Raw genomic sequence first — 26,616 nt, 5'->3', positions numbered from 1 at the left:
TTTCTTTCTCTCTCCTTCCTTTTTTTCTCTTTTCTTTTCTTTCTTTCGACAGAGTCTCACTCTGTTGCCTAGGCTGGAGTGCAGTGGCGTGATCTTGGTTCACTGCAACCTCTGCCTCCCAGGTTCAAGTGATTCTCCTGCCTCAGCCTCCCAAATAGCTGGGATCAGAAGCACATGCCACCACACCTGACTAATTTTTTGTATATTTAGTAGAGACAGGGTTTCACCATGTTGGCCAGGCTGGTCTTGAACTCTTGATCTCAGGTAATCCACCTGGCTTGGCCTCCCGTAGTGTTGGGATTACAGGCGTTCACCACTGTACCCGGCCCCTGCACTCCTATTTCTTCAATGAAACTGTACCTTCTTTCCTTGCCTTTCTCATTGCTTCCTTCTTGCCCCTTTTCTTCCCTCTGCATCCTAAATACTGTCCTTACCTTTCTTTTTTCTTCCCTCTATACCCCTCTTGTATGTCAATTTCATTAATCCTTAAGGCTTCACCTAACATCTTATATGATTAATCCCCAAATATATAACTCTAGGTGTATATTTTTTAGTCCTCTATTTCCAAAGACTTCCTAGGCATCTTCCCAGTTACTCAGGCTAGAACCCTTACGATCATCTTTCCTTTCTCCTTATTGGGCCCCACATTCAATCATTCAGTGGTTCTCTCTCTCTGTCCAATCACTAATTTGTTTCTCCACTCCACTATTTGGCATGCCCATTACCTAATTCTCAGACCCTATGACTTTCCCATGATCTACTTACTGCCGTAGCCCCCACACTGTTCTCCCTGCCTCCCTTCTTTCTCCTTTCCAGCTCATCTTGCTCATTGCTACAAGTTTGTTCTTCCTAAGTTCTAGCTCTGGTCATGTCATAGCCCTGCCAAAATTCTTCAATATTTTCCACTGCCAAGAAAATAAAGTCCAAACTCAAAAACAAAGAATTTAAAAGGCCCCAACCTATCTTTGGCATAATTATTTTGACTACTTAGATCTTTAACTAAAGAACTTCTATGTAGTCTTAGTTTTGTCCAAATTTATTTCCACTGCCTAAAAGATCTTTCCCCAACATGGCCACAGGTCCAAGTCCTACACATATTTATTTTAGGGTCAAACTAATATGCTATCTCCCAGCTACTATGCCTTCCCGGATCCCCCAGCTGGAAAATACTCTGCTCCTTCTTCCTGGGTTACTTACAAACTCACCTCCCCTAGTCTCCCCCATAAACATGTAAGCTAGCTGAGGGCAGAAGCTATACTGTGTGTGTGTGTGTGTGTGTGTGTGTGTGTGTGTGTATGTGTGCGTGTGTGTGTGTTTAACTCAGAATTCCCTTTGACACTGCTTAACCTGTATCTGTAAGACCAGAGGTTATATGGTTTTAAAATAGAAATTTTGGGGTTCCTACCATAGATCTACTAATCTGGGGGTAGAGACTGGAAATAGGTATTTGAAAACATGCTCTCCAGATAAACCTTATGCACAATGGAGTCTGAGAGCCACTGCCTGGAGTTTGAAACAATGCCCTACATAAAGTAGACATCCAATAAATTCCTGGTATATGAGTATATCATTGCATTTGCCTTCTAACTGGCCCACAGTACATGTGACTTCTGTTATATTGCATCCTATTGCCAGAATAATCATGCCGTAGCAATGAAACTCTTGTTAAAAAAACTTTCAGTGATTTCATTTGCTTATAGGATAAAGTCCAAACTCCTTAATGAGGCATTCAAGCACCTGTCCAGAACTTACCCCAGGACTACTTAATCATCTCATTTCTCAGCCTTCTTGAGTCACCTTTCTCTCTATACTAGAACTTTACTATTCAAAGTGAGGTCCTTGGATAAGCAGTTCTGCAACCCCCTGGGAGCTTGTTAGAAATACAGGTGCTCTGGCCGGGCATGGTGGCTCACGCCTGTAATCCCAGCACTTTGGGAAGCCGAGGCAGGCAGATCACAAGGTCAGGAGATCGAGACTATCCTGGCCAACATGGTGAAACCCCATCTCTACTAAAATACAAAAAATTAGCCGAGCGTGGTGGTGCACAACTGTAGTCCCAGCTACTCAGGTGGCTGAGGCAGGGGATTCACTTGAACCCAGGAGGCAGAGGTTGCAGTGAGCCGAGATTGCGCCACTGCACTCCAGCCTGGCTACAGAGCAATACTCTGTCTCAAAAAAAAAAAAAAAAAAGAAATGCAGGTACTCAGGCCTCAACCTAGAACTACTGGACCATAATTTGCATTTTAACAAGATCCTCAAGATTCTTACGCACATTAAAGTTTGAGAATCACAGTTCTCCAAGCCTCTTCTCCAGCCTTTCCCACACCTAAAATATCCTACCATTTCAATAGTGTTTTCAAACTACCACATGTAGTTTAAATGCCACTTCTTCCATGCAGTCTTCCTTGATACCCTTAATTAGAAAAAAAATTATATTTCTTTGTTCTCATACACCTGTCTTATTCTTCTTTATATTTTTGGTCTTTTATAAAGTGAATAAACCTTTTATAGTATGAATAATCTCACATTTGGTTTGTTTGTTCATTCTTTCTTTTCTTTCTTTCTTTTTCTCTCCTTCCTTTTCTTTTCTTTTCTTTTTTCTTTTCTTTCTTTCAACAGAGTCTCACTCTGTTGCCTAGGCTGGCGTGCAGTGGTGCAATCTTGGTTCACTGCAACCTCTGCCTCCCAGGTTCAATTCTAATCTTTTTATAATATATATCAAGTTTCTTAGACATACATCTTAAGTTGACACTTAGAAGACTATCAAGAAGCCTCATAGACACTGGCAAAAGTTTATTTCTTAAGTCAAGTGGTGGGTGTATGGATGTTTTCTTATTAGTCTTTAAACTATAACTGCAATTATACTTGCCTTTTTGTACATATGATCTATTTCATAATAAAAAAAAGTTAAAGGTTTCCTGAATACATTTTTTATAACTGAACTTGTGGAGAAAAGAACCCTACTAAACCACAAATTGCTGATAAAGGTAATTGCTATACATTCCCAGAGGCGGGGAAAAGATGTCTAAATTGAATCTAACCCATAGGAAATTAGATTAAACTAAACTTCTTTCTAAAGGAGCTACTCTAGGGTACAATTGTTCCCATCTTTGTCTATGTTTTGGAGGCCTCTTAGGAAGATGACACACACGAACACACACACACCCCAGAGAGAATTTTGTAGGCTGAAGAGAACAAAGGTTTGGCTCACTGAGGCTGATGCACATGGTTTCATTTCCTGGGGTGATGGTTATCACATGAAAGGCTTGCACTCCAGAGTAGACATTTTTGGTTTCACCTGAGACACTGCAAAAACAATGGGTCCTGGAAAGGATCCAACATCTAAATCCTTCAGGGGCAATAGCAGTCTCAGCCAACTGTGCCTCAGTTTGTTTTTACAGGCACATAAAATGCTCAGTTGGAGAGAAGAACCTATCAAAGATGGCAAACAGAACAGACAACTTGGGTATCTTGGAGAGCATGTTGTTACTAGGAATTTCCCAGTGTAAAAAAGGGGTTCTGAATTTCCACCTTAAACTATGAGATCTGAGAATCCAACTCCAAGAAGAACAAAGTTGAAAGTAATATCTTCAGGTTTGCTAGAGATATTGTAAGAAGGGACAAAACAAGATAGAGGATGTTAGGGAAGGCACAAAAGGGTGATGTTATTAAAGTGTTTTACAAGGATCGGGGGTCATAACCATGAAATCCTCAGCACATGCAAAAGTCAACTGGATAACAAAGAAGCTTAATCATCTTAATGTGGCATTTTAATGATGCCACTGATTTGCTATGCCAATTCAGAGATAATGAGGCCCTAATGCTACAGATGTTCAGCCAGGCTAAAAGAAGGCGGGGGGGATGGGCTTTTCTAGCATGCCATTTTCTAACTATCCAATTAAACAAATTGTGAAAGCATCTAAATAGTTTACCAGGTTTTGACAGCTGTTAATAGGATTTAGAAGCTTGAAGTACTAAAGAGCAAAATGGGAGATATATGTATTGTAGGTATTCCATCTACAAAGTTTGTTACTGTCACCCAATCTAGCGCAAACAGATGAACTAGAACAGTTTTCCTTATAAAATTAATATCTATACTTCTTTCCCACAATGACCTCTTTGTATTAGGAACAAGAACACTGAAACGATGGGTCATTTTTGTTTTCTAATTTACATTTTTGTATGTAAAGTAATGAGAGCGAGAAACCGATGATATTTTGAGAACTAAAGAGTAAGGTAAGTTTTAATATTTGCTAACCAGTAAAATTATAAAGCTTCAATGCAAACTAAACTTTTGGTCATCGGTTTATAAAATCCATTATGTTTTCTTTTTCTTTTTCTTTTCTTTTTTTTTTTTTTTGAGACGGAGTTTCGCTCTTGTTACCCAGGCTGGAGTGCAATGGCACGATCTCGGCTCACCGCAACCTCCGCCTCCTGGGTTCAGGTAATTCTCCTGCTTCAGCCTCCTGAGTAGCTGGGATTACAGGCACGCGCCACTATGCCCAGTTAATTTTTTGTATTTTTAGTAGAGACGGGGTTTCACCATGTTGACCAGGATGGTCTCGATCTCTAGACCTCGTGATCCACCAGCCTCGGCCTCCCAAAGTGCTGGGATTACAGGCGTGAGCCACAGCGCCCGGCCTATGTTTTCTTTTTTATCTTTTAAAATTGAAAATAATGAACATCTGTTAATTTTGAAAATGCCTATTTTTAAATTAGGAAAAAAGTAAAAAAGGTGAACCAGGCTAACAAGAGACAAAATACTGACATCTCAATACAGGTTTGGATAAAATTCTATAGGTTTAAGTTCTTATTGTAATATATTCTTGGCCAGGTGCAATAGCTCACATCTGTAACTCCAGCACTTCAGGAGGCAGAGGAGGAGGGACTGCTTGAGCCCAGGAGTTTGAGAACAGCCTAGGCAACAAAGTAAGACCCTGTCTCTACAAAAAATCAAAAAGTTAGCCCAGGGTGTGGTCACGTCTGCTTGTTGTCCCAGCTACACAGGAGGCTAAGGCAGGAGACTTCCTTGAACTCAGGAGGTCAAGTCTGCAGTGAGCTATGTTCATGCAACTGCACTCCAGCCTGGAGTGAGACCCCGTCTCAAAAAAAAAAAAAAAATTAAAGTCATCGGACTTTAAAATTTGCCCTTAAAGAATCTAAACTATGAGAGGCCAAGGCAGTCAGATCGCTTGCGCTTAGGAGTTCAAGACCGGCTTGGGCAACATGGCAAAACCTTATCTCTACAAAAAACACGAAAAAAATTAGCCAAGAATGGTCGCACATGCCTGTGGTCCTCAAGAGGCTGAGGTGAGAGAATCACCTGAGCCTGGGGAGGTCCAGGCTGCAGCAAGCTGTGATCATGCCACTGAATTCCAGCCAGCCTGGGTGACAGAGTGAGACCCATCTCAAAAAAAAAAAAAAAAAAAATCTAAACTGGCTATCAGTAAATCACATCACTTCAATCGCAAGATATTAGCATATAAAAAGCTTCCGTTTCAAAGGAACCACCCTCAATTTTACTAATAACATTAATCTTTGCCTTATCTGACTATCAAATAGCTCATTCATGGGCATAATAATAATATTTAAAAAATAATAATTTCAGTGCAATTTTTTACTTCCCCATTAGAACAACAGGAGATTTACTACTTTTACAACAGAAAGACACTACACATCAGCAGTAGGTAAGGTTCCAGCTTCTCAGCTGGGCTAAGCTCTTCAGATGTCATGGGGCCAGGTATAATTCTTTATCTAGAATTGTGAGGACTGAAGGCCATGATATATGAAAGGTCTTTCTAAACTATAAAGAGTCTACAAATATATTGTTTCATTTCTGCCCATTATAACAATTACTTTTTCTACTATTTTCATCTACATATTAAACTCTTTTGTATTTATATTTTTGAGAAATAACTTCTACCTATCAAAAAATAATGGATGAAAATACATTTTAAGAGGTTGAAGTTTTGGATTTGCCTAAACAAAGCATAGACTAAAGTATGCACCTGGTAGGAACTTCATTTATAAATCCAAAAGGAAAAAACTTCCTTTTCATTAAAAATTCCCTTGCATAGAATATTCACTCTTTTTTTAAAAAAGCAATGAAAAACTTTAAAGCATGTTAAGATACAATTCTTAGTAAAATGTAAAAACTGTCATCCAAATACAATTAAATTGGCTAAAAAACATTCTGACTGTCACAATACCAAACTCAGGGTCACAGGTAAAGGAAGGAATGAAAATGTCTTCTATATCTGGAGCATAAGTAGTTCTTGGTGTATACAGCATGTTTTGTGTTATATCACAGTTAGTGTATTTATTTCCCATATAGACTAGGAATATTTTCAAGGTGAGGAGCAGGTTTAAATAATATTTGTGTCCCCAGAACCTGACAAGGGCGGAGTTACTTTAGAAATTGAATGAATGGGCTGGGTGCGGTGGCTCACGCCTGTGATCCCAGGTCTCCAGCACGTTGGGAGGCCAAGGCAGGCAGATCACTTGAGGCCAGGAGTTCAAGACCAGGCTGGCTGACATGGTGAAACCCCATCTCTACTAAAAATAGAAAACATTAGCTGGATGTGGTGGCACGTGCCTATAGTCCCAGCTATGCAGGAGGCTGAGACAGGAGAATCACTTGAACTCGGGAGGCAGAGGTTGCAGTGAGGCAAGATCGCTCCACTGCACTCCAGCCTGGGCAACAGTGAGGCTCCATCTCAAAAAAAAAAAAAAGAAATTGAATGAATGAATGAATTTGGGCAGCCTCAACCAGTTTAGTGATAATAACCAGGTCAGGCAGAGAAGAAGTAGTAAATCACAATATACCCCTAAGTTGTCTATAGAATTCTGATGCTGTCATGCAGTATGTAGTTTCTCTTAATGCATCAGAATAAGGCCCATGACCGACAGTGATAGCCAGTCCTCTAGTTGACTTCTTTGCCCACTGTGGTCTGGCTTCTGCCCTTCCCACTCCACCATTCTGCAATGGATGCCACTGGCCAGTCCCTGCTTTTAAAACCTCTTTCCTTAGCTTATTCTTTGTTGGTTCTACTCCTACCTCACTTATTTACTTATTCCCTCTATTTACTTCTCTCTCTTTGTCTCCTAGATGTGAATTATCTCCCGGGGCCTATTTCTCGAAACTTTTGCCTTTTCGCTTTACATACTCTGTTTCCTGATCCAAGTTTTTACTGCTATTGACTCTCAAGGCCTGGAAAGCTGCAGACATATACTTCCTGACATATTCCCTCCTAAGCCCCAGACATATACTTCCTGACATATACAATCACTTCATGAATTTCCAACACTTATCTCACACAAAACAAGTTGCAAACAAGCTCATTATCTCTCCCATTTCTTCTCTCTTTCCAAATCTACTCTTCCTATAATATTCTCTGTTGTCTTCTCTACATAGTGGCTGTTTGATGTCAATGTCTGTACATTATTCTGCTTCTATCAACATTTAGCACCGTGGCTGATACAGAGCTCAGTGACTACTTACTAAACAAGGAAGTAAGAAAGGAAAGAAGGTAAGAAGAAAGAAAGGAAAGCATGAACAACTATACTGTTATTTGCTTCAAATACAAAATTACGGTTGACAGTGTTTTAAAAAACTGCAGAGATTGCAATTTTGCCCAAAGCTAGTATATTAGCCCAGGATAGAGGGAAACAATGAACTGTATTTCTAACTTAAGCTATAACAATCAGACCCAAAAGGTATAAAGGATTCTTGGACGAGAAGGAAATGAGTATAAGGATTAAGAATTGGAAGATTCTTGCTCTTTTTAGCATTAAATTAAAATTAAAAATATAAGAAAATAATTTAACATTTGCCATCTTCTTCCCTTCCTCCCCCCCTGGTTTTCAAATAATGGAATTAGAGCACTGAGAGATAATGGAAGAAACTCAGCACTGACTTCTCCTAGGTGAATATACAACATTAAAAGCACACAAGAGAATAAGCTATCTTGTCACTGGAACATGTTCATCCCTGGGGTGAAGTGTAACAACTGCTTAACAGCTACCCAGTAACATACTTCAAGGCTGCAAGCAAAGATACATCCTAGCTTTACCAGAAATTGTGGAGGAAATATTGTCTGGCAGAATAAAACTAGAATGGAATCTGGCCAACTAAGAATCTATGTCCTTTCTATTTCAAACGGCAACTTCTAATGATCACAGAGAGGTTTCTACTAACAATATTCAAGTAACATCAGATGGGTATCAGTAATTACAGGGAAGGGACAATATGGTATTTCACTTAGTTTTTCCACTGAAAGTAGAGTTGAATGCCTTTTTTTTTTTAAGTTTCTGATAAAAGAACATGGGCTTTGGAGTAAGACAGAACCGAGGTTCAAGTTGTACTAACTAGCTGTGTGACCTCAGCAAGTTATTGGACTTCTGTGAATTTTCTCATTTGTGTTGCAATAATGATAATATCTATATCTAATAGGGCTGTTACAATAATGAAACCAAGCAAAATAATGTATATAAAGGCGTAGCATAGTAGCTGACACATAATATGTTCATGACCTTGAGATAGGCAAAGATTTCTTAGCTATAACACTGAAAACATGATTCATAAATGAAAATATCCTACAACTCAATAATAAGACAAATAATCCAATTTTAAAATGCACAAAAGTAGTCTTTAGCTTTTCTAAGGTAATAAATAAAATTTAAAAAATGCACAAAAGATGTGAATTAACGTTTCACCAAGGAAATTAAATGAATGGGCAACAGACCAATGAAAAGACACTCATCATCATCAGTCATTAGAGAACTGTGAATTAAAGCCATAATGAGATTCGAATTCACACCTGCTAGAATGGTTACTATGAAAAAGACACAATAAAGAGCATTGGCAAGGCTGTGAAGAAAATAGAAACTTTATCTGTTGCTGGTGGGAGTGTAAAATGATACAGTCATTTGGAAAACAGTTTGGCAGTATGGTGGGCAGCCTTCTAAAACTGCTCCTAGCATTCACACCCTTGTGTAATGTTCCCCTCCAGTGTGGGCTAGACCTGGGTGATTGCTTCTAATGAAAAAAACATGGAAAAGTGATGGAAGGTATCTCTTCTGTGTTAGGTTACAAAAGACTGTCTCTCTCTCTCTCTCTCTCTCTCTCTCTCTCTCTCTCTCTCTCTCTGGTGTTTCTTGCAAGCTTCTGGGATGAAGTAAGCTGGAGAGCAATGAACTGAAGGCAGTGTCTGGCCAACCTCCAGTGAAGAAATGAGGCCTTCAGTCTAACAGCCTTCAGAAACTGAATCCTGACAACAACCACATGAGTGAGTCTGGAAGCTAGCTGATCCTTCCCTAGTCAAGTCTTTAGATGAGACCATAGTTCAGATCAGTATCTGGTTAGCAGCCTTGGAAGAGACTGAAGCAGAGGACTCAGATACGCTGTGCCTGCATTCCCAGGATAATATGTTTTAAGTTGCTAAGGTTTGCGGTCATTTGTCACACAGCAATCAATAACTAATATAAGGGCAGTTTCTTATAAAATTAAACATAAATTTACCATACAAGCCAATAATTCTACTCCTCAAAAGCAGTGAAAACCTATGTCCACATAAAGACTTGTACATAAAATGTTCATAGAAGCTAAAAATGCAAACAACTGAATGTCCATCAGACAGTGAATTGATAATCAAAATGTACTATATGAATACAATTGAATTCTTTTTTATTTTGAGACAGAGTCTCACTCTGTTGCCTAGGCTGGAGTGCAGTGGCACGATCATGGCTCACTAGACAACCTCGACCTCCTGGGCTCAAGCAATCCTCCCACCTCAGCCTCCTGACTAGCTGGTACTATTTTTTAATTTTTTTTTTTTTTTCTAGAGATGGGGCCTCTCTATGTTGCCAGCTACTCCAGAGGCTGAGGTGGGAAGATCACTTGAACCCAGAAGTTTGAGATCAGCCTGGGCAACATAGTGAGATCCCATTTCAAAAATTTTAAGAAAAAATAAAAGAAACAAACTATTGATACATGCAGCAACATAGATGAACTTCAAAAACTTGATGCTAGGTAAAAGAAGCCAGAAACAAAATACTACATATTGTATTATTCCATTTATATGAAATGCCCAGAAACAGTAACTCTTTAGAGACAGAAGTAAGATTAGTGGTTGCCTGAGGCTGCAGGCAGGAATGGGGATCAACTACAAACAGGTACAAAGGGTTTTTCAGGGTGATGGAAATGTTCTAAAATGTGGTGGTAGTTGTACAACTCTGTAAATTTTCTAGAAAAGTCATTGAATTGAACACTTAAAGGCACATAAATTATAAGCACATTAAAGCTGTTTTAAAAAGAAATCTATACAGATAAACAAAACAAAATAGAATTGATAGCTCTGATACTGACTCTGTCTCAAAAGGAGAATGTTTAGCTACCCATTCACCAATGATTACAAGAAGCATCGTGACAAGTATAGTTTCTGAACTATGATTACTTCCATATGACAAATGCTCAGAAGACTATCTTTAACTCCTTTTGTTCCTGTGCTACTGATTTCATTCCCTTTCAACAAAATTAACAGGATTTAGCTCATTGAAAAACACAAGGGCACCTGCTACTTGACAGTAGGAAAAGAGGATTAAAAAACTCAAGTATAGAAGAGTTGGCCTGATTGGACATTTCCCATACTTAGTTATTTTATTATCAATTTCAGACAAATACCTAACTACTGATTTTTGCTCTTTCTAAATTGGGCTAAAATCCATAAGGATCTGGATACATAAGGATGTATTACTTCTTTGTCATATTTTGTGCTTTTATGGACCATACTGTCCCACTTTCTATTCTGTTAATGTTAGTATGTTTTACTAGGCTGTGATTATTAATTAGTTAACGAGCACTATCTCTGAACTGCAAAACAGCAGTGGTATAAATGCACCTGGGGAAGTTCTCTGAGGGTTCATTCAGGAAGGTGAGTTGTCTCCTAAGACAAAATAAGAAAATAAAGAATTATCTTTTTTATATAATCTCAGAGAGAGAAAGAACTAGTACAACCTGAAGGACTAGAACCAGAAAATCAAGCTGATGGTAAATAAGGAATAGGTCATATAAAAATGCCAGAGAGAGTTCTGGGCTCCATGTAAAGAAGAGAGGTAATAAGGACCATTAAATGTTGTTTGTTCAAATGTCGGTGGATGGGAGGTATTACCACAGCCTAGACTGACTTAAAAGAAGTTAACAAAGAGCCTTTCCTATTTTCTCTAGGGCTGCTATGAACTTACTTGAGGAGTAAGAAAGGGTAACAAAAGCACTGGCTGAGATTTCTGCTTCTGTAGACGCAGGCGCAGAAAAGGCTGGTTCTAATACATCTTGTCAATGTCTTTAATGCTCCCAGACTGATAAATATAGTGAAATATCTATCATGATCCCATTTTTACTTATTCAGTTGACGTAATTAGCAAATCTATTAAGGGTAAGGTCACAAATTATTTTTGAATATTAAGCCGTGGCTCTCCATATGTTACTGTTTAGACAGCATCACCCACTGCAGAATATAGTTTTCAGGACTGTCATTTCTGCAACCTCAAATCTAGATCCAAATGCAGTCAGTTAAAGCAGATTTCAACCAGGCAGCTAAATGAGAAAACATCTGGACCTACCAGTCAAAATGAGAAAGGTCACATGTTAAATCCAGATAATCTTGTTTATTGGTGTTTGAAGGTTATACACCAAGGGCTGGATTACCAGGGTCCTCCTTTAGGCCTGGCGCTGACATCTTCATTCACCTGCTGTGTGTGTGTCACTTTAAAATCTAAAGCTTTGAAAGTATTGTGTTATTAGTCACTTCCAAATGTAATTTTCCTAATTCTGAGCCTGAATACTATGTCAACCTATTGCTAGACTGCTGATTAGATCCCAGGAGAAACCACAGGACAGAACTGTCAGGGGCAGATGATGTCTATTCTTTTAAAAACGGTTTTCCAAATTTCCATTCAGCATTTTTCTATGGATGAAGCAACTGTAATTTTCTCCCTCAAAATTAAGAAAAAGAAAAGGCCTTTGAATAAGCAAGGAATAAAATTAAAAGATTGATGTAGGATTTAGGGATGACGATGAAGAAAGGGGGATTGTATCTATTACATTATTTTTTATAATTAGTGTTCTTTTGTATACAAACAACTGAACCAAAATTTTTTATGTTGGAAGCAACTCCACATACCAATGCATATAAAACTATTATGAAAACAGCAAAGTCAAATGTCTTAAGACTTTACATGCTTTGGTCAGATCTTTTTAATCTTTTCTAGGTTATGAACATCTTTGATAACTGTACTCTTTGCCTAGAAAAAGGTACACCTACCCATAAACACAAAATTTCACATACTATTGATCGATTTCTCAAACCCTGAGATCTCAGGTTTGAGAATCTCTGCCTTTGACCTTTAAATAGGCTCAGGCTTACAGACACCTCTGTGCTACATTTTATACACTTCATATAATAGTGGTAGGTATTTTTCTAATGTTTTGCTCCAGCACCCTTGAAAGAATTTTGAAAAATTATATAGCTTTCTTATACATAGCAGACATTAAGTACATACTAGGTTGATATCTATAATTTTTTATCACGAGTTTAAATATTTTTAAATGAAAGCATACAGTTTGTGTGTTGTAAATAATGATAGTTTAAACTGTTACCACACCCTTTCAAATGTATCTACTTAGGAATATATACATATTTGTAATTTGATTTACTCCATCATAAATTAAAAAATACATAATAAGCTTTTCAAGAAAATCAGAAAATTTCTCTTTGAACTTGTATTTCCATTTCACTTCCCCCAAGGAATTTTATCCTAATGTAGTACTCTTTATATGCTTGAGTCATCTATTGTTCAATCCATTATATGTATCTGCAGCAAAACAAAACAAAACAAAAAAAACCCAATAAAGTAATTTTGTTAACATAAAGTGCTATGTGTCAAAATGTGTTTTCTTCTGGATTGAATTAGCATTACAATTATTAACATACAATTGAGTAGAACAATATAAGTATATTATAATTTTTGATCAATAATTACCAAATGCAAAAAGTAAAATTTGTTGGGAATGTATCTCCTAATGAGAAGGATAGAGGGGAAATAATTTATGAAAGTTTGATAAAAGAAATTATCTAACTGATCTTTTGTTTGGCATCCTGGACGTACTTATTCCTTAGAGATGGGTGAGAAATGTTCTTTTCTTTCACAAAGTGGAGAAGGAAGGCTGGGCATGGTGGTTCATGCCTGTAACCTCAGCAATTTGGAAGACCAAGGCGAGAAGATCACTTGAGCCCAGGTGTTCAAGACCTGCCTAGGCAACACAGTGAGACCCCCCTACAAAAAATTAAAAAATTAAAAAATTAGCAGGGCATGGTGGTGTGTGCCTGTAGTCCTAGTTACTCAGGAGGTTGAGATTGCTTGAGTCTAAGAGGTCAAGGTTACAGTGAACTGTGATTATCCCACTGCACTCCAGCCTGGACAACAGAGCAACACCCTGTCAAAAGAAAGGAAAGAAAAGAAGGGGAGGGGAGGGGAGGAGAGGGGAGGGGAGGGGGGAGGGGGAGGGAAAGCAAAGGAAAGGAAAACAAAGGAAAGCAAAGGAAGGAGAGGGACAGAGAAAGAAGGAAGGAAGGAAAGAAAAAGAAAGAAAAGAAGAGAAAGAAGGAAAGAGGAAGAAAGAAAGCAAGCTAGTTCAATGGCAGCAGTCTTCTAGGCAGATCAGTTTTAGGAAGAGAGGAAGAGAATATACTGAAGTTGTGGACCTGGAAACTGATTCTCTTAAAATCATTTACTCCCATGCAATCCTTGAAAAGTTTTCCCAGCATTTGAAGAACACTACTAAAATAAAAGACCCCATTGCCAAAATGTACTCACATGCTGTTCTTCACTTTAATGAACCAATACTTACTTAGTGAGCACTTGTGAACATTGCAGGGGATAAATGGATAAATGAATGGTTGGATGGAAAAGCAGAAAGAAAAATGGATAAACACTGAATGTTTACTATATTCCCAGAACTTTGGCATAAAAGAATACAACTATAAACTGTCCTTGCCATGTCTTTGGGACGCAATCAAGCATAGTAAGACCCGGCCACAATACAGTGTGTACAAATTTGGATGTAACAGGATTGCTGATTGCCTCCAGTTGTCTACCCTTGCCCACTTCTCTGACAAGAGCAAACTAAAGTTATTATGTTATGGGAATGGATAGGAAGTAACTGCCTCGTGATCATTCGGTCTTTTAAGGTTTAATGTATGGTCAATTGTGTCCAGTCTAAGCTTCACTGTCATTGATTTGTGCTTTTTGTTAACAGTATATACTAAAAAAACCCTGCCAAAAACAACAACAAAAAAACCCATCTACTATATTTACTATATTTCATTTACTTGTAATAATGTGACCCCCCCCATATTTTACAAGGTAAAATTTCTGGATCCCATCTACAATGTTGTGCAGAGAGCTCATGTACTCTTCTCATCTCTAACACTATTCTCTTTCATGCGAATTACAAAATAAAAACAAAAACAAAACAGAACACCCAAAATCCCTTTGGGCTGACATACAAAAAAAAAAAAAAAAAGATAGTTCTCATGAGCCAGGACAGGATTTCATTCAGTCTTCAGTCCAGTGGTGTACTGGTAAATGCTTAATAACCAGCTCAGGATAGGGGAAGGGCTTATTGGTGGCATTTACTGATCTCAGTGGTATAAATACTCCACCATGGCCAATGTCAAGCTACCAACATGGAGTCAGCCAGCATACAAAATTCCTGAAAATTTAACAAGTAACTAAGAGCTGATTCTGGCATACCACTGGGACTCCTCATTTATCCCTCAGCAGGGTATCTCTCTGTAGCTATCAAACTGCACCAAGGTATACAATGACTCGGGTCACCATGCCTGGTGCCAAAGTTTATTTGAACAGCAGAACTCACTTGGCAAGAAAAGCTGCTATAAAAGTTAGCAGGTACATAAGGGTGTTTATGCATTCTCTTAATCCAGCTGAAAGGAGGCACCAACACTACTGCTTCGTGGATAAAGAAAGCAAAAAGAAGGGAGAAAACTCTCCAGAGGATCCACTAAGGACAGTGGGCCACCCAATTTTTCTGTTAACCATTGCAATTGCCTATGGCTCTTTTGCAGATGTCAAATACCTTCCTATACATTCCTTTTAGTTTGCTGTGCTACCAGCTTAGTTATAAAAAAATAAATCCAGAGATGTTTTCTGTTAAAAAGTTTCAAGGGCCAGGCACAGGGGCTCATGCCTATAAACCCAGCACTTTGAGAAGCCAAGGCAGGAGGATCAATTGAGTCCAAAAGTTCCAGACCAGCCTGGGCAACATAGCAAGACCCCATATCTACAGAAAAAAAAAAAAAATTAGCCATGCATGGTAGCATGCAACTGTAGTCACAGCTACTCTGGAGGCTGGGGTGGGAGGATCACTTGAGCCCAGGAGGTTGAAGCTGCAGTGAGCCAATATCGTGCCACTGCACTCCAGCCTCAGTGACAGAGTGATTTAAAAAAAAAAAAGATTCAGGGAGAGATGTCTCGGTTTTATCACTAACAGAACTTACCTGTTTGATACAGTACAAGCTGAAAAGCTCTACCCATGGTAAGCACTTACAGAAATCCCCTGTGAGTGAACTTCTGCAGCAGAGCACTGCTGATTTTGTAAGCTAACCCCTGCATCCCATGAGTGACAGGTCTTGATCTGGGCTTGAGAGATGTAATATTTTGATAAAAAACGGCACTTCCTTTTGAAGCATATATTTGCGTGTGCTGAGCAGTACCGCGGGAGCCTCAGCCAGTGCCTAGGCGAGGCTGACTCGGTCTCTCCCAGCTCGCTCCAGCCACCCTTCTTCACACATCTAAATGTGGCGGTAATTAGCATCCATAAACCACACATGTGGCTTAGTTTCCCTTCCCCCCTTTCAAAAGCATCAAAGTAGTTAGTACTTCTTATAAGCACCAAAGAGTTGCACACCTCAAAAGGGCCTGAGACTATGCCATGGAAAGCTACTGAAGATGGGAGCTGTCTCCTAAGAGGGGGAAGAATTATTTTTTTCAGCAAACTTTCTAATTAAAGTTCTTATCTTTGATCTAAGCATCTACACTGCACAAGATGTCACAACAGAGAAAATGTAAGACCTTTCAAAATGATCAAATTCAACTTTTCTCATGAAATCTGGCAAGACCCATAGCTCTTACAGGACAGAAATAATTAAATGCATATACTGATTGATCACCACTGTACAATTAATTAAAAAAGAAATCTATTTCATGATGAGTATCGGATCTATTTGATATTTAGTTGGAGTCAGGAGATGAAGGGTGTACTGTGTTGAATAGTGTCCCTTCTAAATTCATGTCCTCCTGGAACCTCAGAATGTGACTTTATTTGTAAATACCATCATAGTAGATGTAGTTAGTTAAGATGAGGTCACACTGAATTAGGGTAGGCCCTAAATCCAATGACTAGTTTCCCTAGAGAAGAAGAGAAACAAGAGATGCCCACAGAGAAGAAGCCTGCGTGACAACAGAGGCATGAGCCAAGGAATATGAAGCATTGCTGGAAGCCACCAGAAGCTAGAAAGAGGCAAAAAAGAATTTTTCCTAGGCCCTTCCCATGGTCCTGCTGACACCTTGATTTTGAACTTCTACCCTCCAGAACAATGAGAGAAAAAAGTTCTGTTGTTTTGTCACCCTGTTGTGGTAATTTTTTATGGAAGCCCTGGGAAACTAAGACAAAGGGTAAATGTGCAACTCGGGCAGGGTAAACAGCTAGTGTTGATGGGTATCAAGGTATATTATGTACTTTTTACCCCTATGGCAGCTCCAGGACAAATGGCTTGTGTAACTAGAAAGAGATAGTGGCTGATGGGGCTGCTGAAAAATCGAGGGCCAGTAGAGTGCTAAATACAGGGAGTCAGTAGCCAAACTTTTATTCCTCAACTATTCAAAGAGGAAAAATAATACTATCAGCAAATGCATCACAAACCTCATAACATATATGCTCATGACAGAATCTTTCCTTCTATTTTCCAAGTGGGAAATGGCAAAGATGGGAATCCAATTTCAGAGGAAGAAGGACTGAAACAAAAAGCCGCAAGATTCCATTTCAGTCATTCTGCCCTTAAGGCCATGTCTTTTCCATTTGTTTAAGCACCTAATTACATTCTATCTGAAATTGTTTGTACATGACAATTGCCTTGCTGGGATGACATGCCACCATCTCGTCTTATCTCTACCAAGTTAATATCCCTCAGTACACTAGCATGAAACACATCTTCTCTCTAGCCTTGATACTCAGAGGTTTTTATTTTATTGTGTTGCTCTGTGATCACAGGCCAAGATATAAGCAACAAGAATATTCTTTCTCATGATATGTTGTAGTATTGTTTTAACTCTTGCTTTTGACATCACAGTATCTCACTGACATTTTAGATCCAAGTAGAAGGTCCCAAATCTTTTGTATTCAGCAAAGTGCATGTAATATTCCCAGCACTCATTGGATGCTAAACAAAAATAAAGACGCTGCTCTCTGGGATATTTCTTATGGCTCAAGTTCAGTCTGAAGATAGTTACAGTTGGTCACTAAGAGGAGGAGAAATAGTAACTGTTCATAGAAGTTAATGAGCAGGCTGGAAAAAGAACTCTGAACTTCTTCATTTCTTGTGTTTTCCAATCTGGCTGGATTATACCACTTCATAGGTAAGTATTCTTAGAAAGATGTAAATATAGGTTAGGGCTCCTTTTTTCAAAAAGTTTATGATATAATGGGGTGAAAACTTGTCATGCACAAACAATTTTGAATAGAATATAATTAGGTGTTTAAACAAGTACTAATTGAACATGCCCTTAAAAATTCAGCTCTGAGACCACACGGTGGGAGGTGGGATAGTATAAAAAGGCCTCCTGGAGAAAACAAACTTGGTTCCTAAAACCTTTAAAATGACATTAAAAAATAAATGTTTCCATTAAACTTAAACAGAATAGAATTCTCTAAAGCATATTTTTAAATAATTATTACATTATAGCTAAATTTCCCTATTACCTTTAAAAGTATAATTCTTATTCTAGTCTTTTCTCTTTTTATAGATGGAGTCTCGCTATATTGCCCAGGCTGGAGTGCACTGGCTATTCATAGGTGTGATCATAATGCACTCCAGCCTCAAACTCCTGGGCTCAGGTGATCTTCCTGCCTCGGCCCCCTGTGTAGCTGGGACTACAGGCTTGTGCCACCGCACTGGGCCCAACTCTAGTCTTAATGTTTTCCTGTGCTGCATATGGCAGTGGTACCTTATTATGCAACAGGTATATCTTTTATTGGTCAATGCTGTTTTTAAATTCTACTATTTTTATAATTTAGTGTGTATAATTTATATATACTGATCACGTTATATATTTTATAAAAGTAGGGTCCTGGTAACCACCTTTTCCAAACATATATGACCCAGATTAATAGTACAGTACAGTAGTCTCCCCTTATCCACAGAGGATACTTTCTAAGACCCTCAGTGGATGTCTGAAACTGAAGATAGTACCAAACCCTATATATAGTCACACGCTCCATAACCATGGGATGCTTTCTAAGAAATGCATCATTAAGTGATTTCATCATTATGCAAACATTATAGAGTACACTGTATTTATACAAACCTAGACAGTATGGCCCACTACAACCCCCAGATATATGGTACAGCCTATTGCTCCTAGACTGTATAGCATGTTATATGTACAGTATATCAATACTGTACTGAATACTGTAGGCAACTGTAACACAATGGTATTTGTGTATCTAAAAATAGAAAAGATACAGCAAAAATAGGTCTTAACTTATGAGACCACCACTGTTTTTGCAGTCCATCATTGACCAAAATGTTACGTGGTATAAGACTGAATACTGTGTTTTTTCCTATACCTATGATAAAGTTTAATTTATAAATCTGGCACAGTAAGAGATTAATAACAACATCTAACAATGAAACAGAGCAATTATAACATTATACTATAATAAAAGGTATGTGATTATTGACTCTCTCTCAAAATATTTTATTGTGCTGTACGTACCTATTTTGGGATAATGTTTGACCATGGAACTGAAACTGCAGAAAGTGAAACCGCAGAGAAGGGGGACTACTATTATGTGTTTGCAGATTAATCACAAAATAATGGAATGATTTTTCAGCATTAAAATTGCCTATTCAGGCCAGGCGTGGTGTAATCCTAGCACTTTGGGAGGCCAAGGCGGGCAGACCACTTGAGGTCAGAAGTTTGAGACCAGTCTGGCCATCTAGTAGATAAGGTAAGATCCCGTCTCTCCTAAAAATATAAAAATTTGTCGGGCATCGTGGTACATGCCTGTAGTCCCAGCTACTCAGGAGGCTGAGGCACAAGAATCACTTGAAATTAGGAGGCGGAGGTTACAGTGAGATCGCGCCACTGCACTCCAGCCTGGGCAATAGAGCAGCAACAAAAACAACAACAAAATTAGCCTATTCATTTCTTTCCAAGTAAAGCTTAAAGTAAATAACGGTTTCTTCTCTTTCCCAAATTATTTAGAATGATTGATCATATCTTCTATTCTCTATCAAGAACTCATGACACTCCCAGACCCCTAGCAACTGGGAAAAATATTTCTCTACACAGACATCCTATTAATCCATTGATGCAGTTGGAGGTAAGGTGCTACTATCATATGGGTTCCGAACAAGGTGCTTCACCACTTGGGTCTTTACAATATTAAATTCCTATTGTTGAATGGAAATTATTGGTTTCTTGTTTATGTTTGGGTATTTAATCTTTTTTTTTAATTAACCACAAACTACCTGAAAATACAAAACTCATAGGCTACCTCTAAACCCAAAGCAAATTTATAACATAAATTATAAATTCTCAAACCAACAGTAGCATAGGGATCACTATTTCAACTATAAACTTAATGGTATTACCTACCAGAAGTCAGAAACCATAACTCAGAAAAAAAAAAAAACGAGCCACAGGCACAGCTATCATTTGCCTCATTTTGAGTGAGACTCCATGGATGTCACCTTCAAGAAGTTACATGAAGCTGATACAACATCATATGCCTTTCCTCAGCAGAAATGACCACATCCTGTGCCACACAGCATTTTTCTGTCTCTGTGGTTAAAAAGTGGTACAAATTAATGTATAGCTCGGCACAGCTGGAATGTTAATTGAAGCTGTGATTTGAATCTCAGAAGTTTTAGACAAAGAACTCCATTTCTTGATCTCTTAAGACATTTAAGACAAAAGAAAAAGACTCTGAGAAATGATTTTCTTTTCTCGAGATGGAGTCTCACTCTGTTGTCCAGGCTGGAGAACAGTGGTGCGATCTTGGCTCACTGCAACCTCTGCCTCCTGGGCTCAAGTGATCCTCCCACCTCAGCCTCCCAAGTGCTAGAACTACAGGCACACACACAGCTAATTAAAAAAAAAAAAATTCTTTTGACCAATTAAAACAATTCTTTATGTGTAGGAAAAAAATTTTTTTTTTTGTAAAGATGGGGTTTTGCCATGTTGCCTAGGCTGGTCTTGAACTCCTGATCTCAAGTAATCCACCTACCTTGGCCTCCCAAAGTGCTGGGATTACAGGGGTAAGCCAAGCCACTGCGCCCAGCCTATTTTCTTTTCTTCCTTTAAAAAACACATATATACACACATATAACTAACCTAGGGCTTTCATTTAGTCACCTACTCAACAAATATTTATTGCATACCTACCACAGTAGGGCCAGGTACTGTTCTAGGTGCTGTAAATATCTAACAAGTTAAAAAACAGCCCAAGATCCAAGGCTGGAAGGAAAACAGACACTAAACAAAACTCCAAAGTTATCTGTGTTCAGTGTCATGCAATGAATTAAAATAGGGGACTGTGTTAAAATAGTGACCGAATTTTGTCAGGAAAAACTTCTCTGAAGAAATGACATTTAAGATGAGATCGGAGTAACTTTCATAAAGCAAAAGTGATTAGATTTATCAACATAAATATCACCATAAAATGTGAATAATATTAATATAATGCTCAAAACTCACAAAAGAGCCTGGAAGTAAGTATTCTGTAATGCTAATAGAGACTATCTTTGGGTGGTAGGATAGAGGTGGGTTGTTTTTTTTTTCTTTCTATTTCAATAAACTTTCCAAACTATGGTATAATACAAAAGCATATTTGGTCTTTGTTCCCGCTACCAGGACCAGGCACAGAACTTCTTAAGCCCTTGGAATTTTCTGAGTGATAGGAGTGTCTTTTTTTTCCCCTCACTAGATCCTCCTGCCTCAGCCTCTAAGTAGCAAGGACAGGAGTGTCTTTTGCATTCATAATGAGCCCCTTTCAATAGCACCTTAGATTATGCTAATGAGGTAGCTGAGGCTGGCCCCTAGATAGCCTCAGAATGGAGCTGTTCACTAGAAGGACCTGGTAATTAGAGAGTTGGACTTTCAGCCCCACCCACTGACCTCAGGGAAGAAGAGGGAGGAAAGGGGCTGGAGACTGAGTCCTATAAACATCCTTAACAATGAGATTCAGAAAGCTTCCAGGTTGGTGAATACAGAGAGGAGCTGGGGGTGTGGCATGCCCAGAGAAAGTATGGAAACTCCATGTCTTCCCTACTTTGCTCTATGCTTCCCTTCCATTTGGCTGTTCCTGAGCTGTATCTTTTATAATAAACTGGTAATGGTATGTAAAGAAATTTTTTGAGTTTTGTGGATCATTCCAGAAAATTATCAAACCTGATAAAGGGTGTGGGAACCCTCAAATTTGTCCAAGTTGGAAGAAGTGTGGGTCACCTGGAACTCAGAAACATGTAGTTTGGAAGGATAAAGATAAAAGGGTAGGGAATGAGGAAACTTTGATTCCTGAGTGGCCATATAGTCACCTATGGAGCAGCAACTGGGCTGTGGCCAGTTACTAAAGGTAAAAGTTACCAATGAAGTTTAGAAATGAACCCAACTCCTGGGGAAGTGATTCACTGAATGCTTAAGGAAGTGCAAACTAATAAGAAAAAAGTGAAATACACAATCCAATGGTTATTGTTATCTGTAACAGCTAAAATGAAAGTTAAAAAGAGTGTTGGGTTGGAACTTATTGTTGGACCAAGCTCAGATTCCAGTGGGCTTGAACTTTGGATGCTAGACTCAAAGCTGCCTCTAATGGGAAAAAATATGTGAGGAAAAAAAACAGAAAATACCTCCAAGATCTCTGGTCACCAAAAAGAGGGTCCAGGTAGGAGAGGGCAAAACCAAGAAACTACTGAAACCAGGGGTATAGTGTGAAAGAGTTACTTTATTTTGTAGGTCAGTACCATCAGCTTCTTAAAGAATTTTTACTAAAATGGATTGTGAGAATAACTAATTTAAGGGCAGTATCTTGGCTTTTAAATGCCTCAGAGTGGAAGAGCATGTTTGGGTTGATACAGGATCCACAGCTCACTATGGAACAATCACAGATGGCTACACACAATCCAGACACATAGCAAGTTGTTCCCAAGGGAACAGCTGACCTAGTGGACCAGATATGAGCCATTATAAGGTCTATTTACCCTGAGAAGGGGAACTATCTGACTTCCCCTTTCAATGCCAACTGGAACAACCCAGATGAAGCAGCTGATATGCTTCATATGCAAACCATGTGGACCTGGCTTTGTGATAATCAGGATTCACACACTGAATATGCCCATTACCCAGGTGATATGGTTTGCTGTGTCCCCACCCAAATCTCATCTTGAATTGTAAGCCCCATAATCCCATGTCATGGGTGGGACCTGGTGGGAGGTAACTGAATCATGGGGGCAGTTTCCCCATGTTCTCGTGATAGTGAGTGGGTTCTCATAAGATCTGGTATTTACCCTGCTGGCACTCACTCTCTTCTGCCGCCCTGTGAAGAGATGCCTTCTGCTATGATTGTAAGTTTCCTGAGGCCTTCCCAGCCATGCATAACTGTGAGTCAATTAAACCTCTTTTCTTTATAAATTACCCGGTCTTGGGTATTTCTTCATAGCAGTGTGAAAGTGGACTAATACTGTAGATTGGTACCACAGAATGGGGTGCTGCTATAAAGATACCCAAAAATGTGGAAGCAACTTTGGAACTGGGTAACAGACAGAGGTTGGAAGAGTTTGGAGGGCTCAGCGGACGATAGAAAAGTGTGGGAAAGTTTGGAACTTCCTAGAGACTTAGAGGGCTCAGAAGACAGGAAGATGTTGGGAAACCCTGGAACTTCCTAGAGACTTGTTGAATGCTTTTGACCAAAATGCTGACAGTGATATGGACAATGAAGTCCAGGCTGAGGTGGTCTCAGATGGAGATGAGGAACTTCTTGGGAACTGGAGCAAAGGTAACTTTTTGTATGCTTTAGCAAAGAGACTGGCAGTATTTTGTCCCTACCCTAGAGATCTGTGGAACTTTGAACTTGAGAGAGATGATTTAGGGTATCTGGTGGAAGAAATTTCTTTTCTTTTTTTTTTTTATTGTATTTGGGCTCTGGGGTACATGGGCACGTCCTGCATCCTGCAGGATTGTTACATAGGTACATGCATGCCATGGTGGTTTGCTGTCTCCATTTCCCCCTTCCCTCATCACCTACATCAGGCATTTCTCCTGGTGTTATCCCTCCCCATCCTCCCTACCCCCCACTGGTGTCCCTCCCCTCCCCTTCCCTCTACCCCCTTACCTAGCCCTGTGAATGTTGTTCCTTTCTCTGTGCCCAAGTGTTCTCACTGATCATCACCTGCCTATGAGTGAAAACTTGCAGTGTTTGGTTTTCTGTTCTTGCTGAGAATGATGGTTTCTAGGTTCATCCATGTCTCTGCAAAGGACATGAACTCATCCTTTTTTATGGCTGCATAGTATTCCATGGTGTATATGTGCCACATTTTTTTGTCCAGTTTATCATCAATGGGCATTTGGGTTGGTTCCAGGTCTTTGCTATCATAAACAGCGCCACAATAAACATACGTGTGTATGTGTCTTTATGGGATAGAATGATTTATAATCCTTTGGGTATATACCCAGTAATGGGATTGCTGGGTCAAATGGAATTTCTATTTCTAGATCCTTGAGGAATCGCCACACTGTCTTCCATAATGGTTGAACTAATTTACACTCATCTAGTGGAAGAAATTTCTAAGCAGCAAAGTATTCAAGAGGAAGCAGAGCAACAAATTTGGAAAATTTGCAGTCTGACAATATGATAGAAAAGAAAAACTTGTTTTCTGAGGAGAAATTCAAACCAGCTGCATAAATTTGCATAAGTAATGAGGAGCCTAATGTTAATTACCAAGACACTGGGGAAAATGTCTCCAGGATTTATCAGAGGACTTCAAAGCAGCCCCTCCCATCACAGGCCCAGAAGTCTAGGAAGAAAAAATGGTTTCCTGGGCTGCGTCCACAGTCCCCCTGCTCTGTGCAGCCTCCCAGAGTTTTAGGATTACAGGCATAAGCCACCATGCCTGGGGCTGTGGATGTTAGTTTTAAGGTAAATGGACAACATCCTGTTTGGAACATCACGACTGTAATTAAGGAAGGTAAAAACAAATCAGCTAGGTGAGCTGAATAATCTGCTGTTTTCCTAGAAGTGATGGAAGAATTGAACAGTGATAAATGCTCATATCTTTCAGTTTCTGATTCATGGGCAATGGCCAACAGCCTGGCCATGTGGTAAGGCAAGAGTGCAATGGAAATCTGGCATATTAAAGGGACTCTCATATGGGACAAAGCCCTATGGAAATCACTATGGGAATGAGGGGTGCATTAAAGTAAGACATGTCAATGCCCAGCAAAAGACCCTCCTTCCAGATTGGAAGATGATCAGAACCAATTAGTAGGTATCACAGTGTGCTTGTTTGAGGTGAGCATGTGGGTCCATAAAATGAGTAGCAGGATAGGGGTGCTACAGCCACTGCAGAAGATGGGCTGAATTTGGACATACTTCTCTTGCATCCCCTGAGGCATAAAATAGCAACAAACTATTCTGTCTGCCAGTAAGAGAGACAGTTATTGTAGATGACTATGGGGAAGACCCCCAGGGGGAAGATCCCAAACATGGCTGGCCAGTAGATTGCATGGAAGAGCCAATGCTGGTAGTCCCAAGGACAACAAATCATTTTTGTTTTTGTTCTTTTTCTGAGATGGAGTCTCACTCTGTCACCCAGGCTGGAGCACAGTGTTGCAATCTCAGCTCACTGCAACTTCCATTTCCCGGCTTCAAGTGATTCTCCTGCCTCAGTCTCCCTAGCAGCTGGAATTACAGGAGAGCACCACCACACCTGGCTAATTTTTGAATTTTTTGTAGAGATGGGGTTTCACCAGTTGGCCAGGCTGGTCTTGAACTCCCAACCTCAAATGATCCACCTGCCTCGGCCTCCCAAGTGCTGGAATTACAGGCATGAGTCAGCACGCCAGGCCTGTTTTTGTTCTTTTGAGACAGGATCTCACTCTGTTGCCCAGGCTGGAGTGCAATGGTGGGATCACAGCACACTGCAGCCTCAACCTCCCAGGCTCAAGTGATCCTCCAGCTTTAGCCTCCCAAGTAGCTGGGACTACAGGCACAAACCACCACATTTGGCTAATTTATTTGTATTATTATTATTATTTTCATAGAGATAGGGTTTCACCATGTTGCCCAGGCTGGTCCTGAATTCCTGGGCTCAAGTGATCCTCCTGCTTAGGCCTCTCAAAGTGTTGGGATTACAGGTGTGAGCCACTGCACCCATCCTACAAATTGGTTTTGACAGGGATAAACACTGACTCTGGACAGGACTTAGCTTATCTGGTGGTAGACACAAATGGTCAGTACCATGAAAGAATCAGAACAGAAGATATTGCACCAATTTGAATGGCTGAGCCACATTTCTTCATACTAAGGAGTACTCTACTTACAGCCCATAATGTCAAACAATGGACAAAGAGCTATCCTCCTCAGAGTAATAGTTTGATAGAGAAGTGGAGCAGTCAATTGTAACACTGGTTGTCTAAAACAGGGTGAGGTACAGACATGTAGGGTTGGTTTATGCATTTGCACAAGTGTGAGGTCACACTCAAATGAGCTAAGGGAGTGTCCCCACTAGGTAGATTCCTCTGTTTTTCTGGGGGATTAGGGAAGAGGAGGTAGGCGAGGATGCTGATAAGACTATACAATTCTCGCCAAAGAGGGGGATGTTGGTGTGACGGCTTTTTTCCCTCCCTACATCATCACCATAGCTCTCTCTTTCCTGCCAGATGCAGTGGTCGCAAGACCAGCACTGCAACTACAAGTGCCAGAAACAGAGATGATTCCTAAAGCAAGAAACTGCATCCATAGCTTTAAACATTTATGTCAGAATTTCTTTCTTTCTTTCTTTCTTTTTTTTGAGGCAGAGTTTCGCTGTTGTTACTCGGACTGAAGTGCAATGGCGCGATCTCGGCTTACCGTAACCTCCGCCTCCTGGGTTCAGACAATTCTCCTGCCTCAGCCTCCTGAGTAGCTGGGATTACAGGCACGCGCCACCACGCCCAGCTAATTTTTTGTATTTTTGGTAGAGACGGGGTTTCTCCATGTTGACCAGGATGTTCTCGATCTCTTGACCTCGTGATCCACCCGCCTCGGCCTCTCAAAGTGCT

The 26,616-nt window shown here is 39.7% G+C and overlaps 1 protein-coding gene across 2 annotated transcripts in view; it reads right to left on the bottom strand.

Moving 5' to 3' along the window:
• Positions 1 to 26,616, bottom strand: part of IKZF3 (IKAROS family zinc finger 3) — a 94,436-nt gene that overhangs the window by 37,092 nt on the left and 30,728 nt on the right. The window lies entirely within an intron of this gene.

This window comes from Aotus nancymaae, unplaced genomic scaffold, assembly GCF_030222135.1.
Source record: "Aotus nancymaae isolate 86718 unplaced genomic scaffold, 86718_ANA_hifiasm-v0.15.2.pri h1tg000089l, whole genome shotgun sequence".
In the NCBI taxonomy this organism is placed as follows: Eukaryota; Metazoa; Chordata; class Mammalia; order Primates; family Aotidae; genus Aotus; species Aotus nancymaae.
This window is presented reverse-complemented; position numbering and strand designations above follow the sequence as displayed.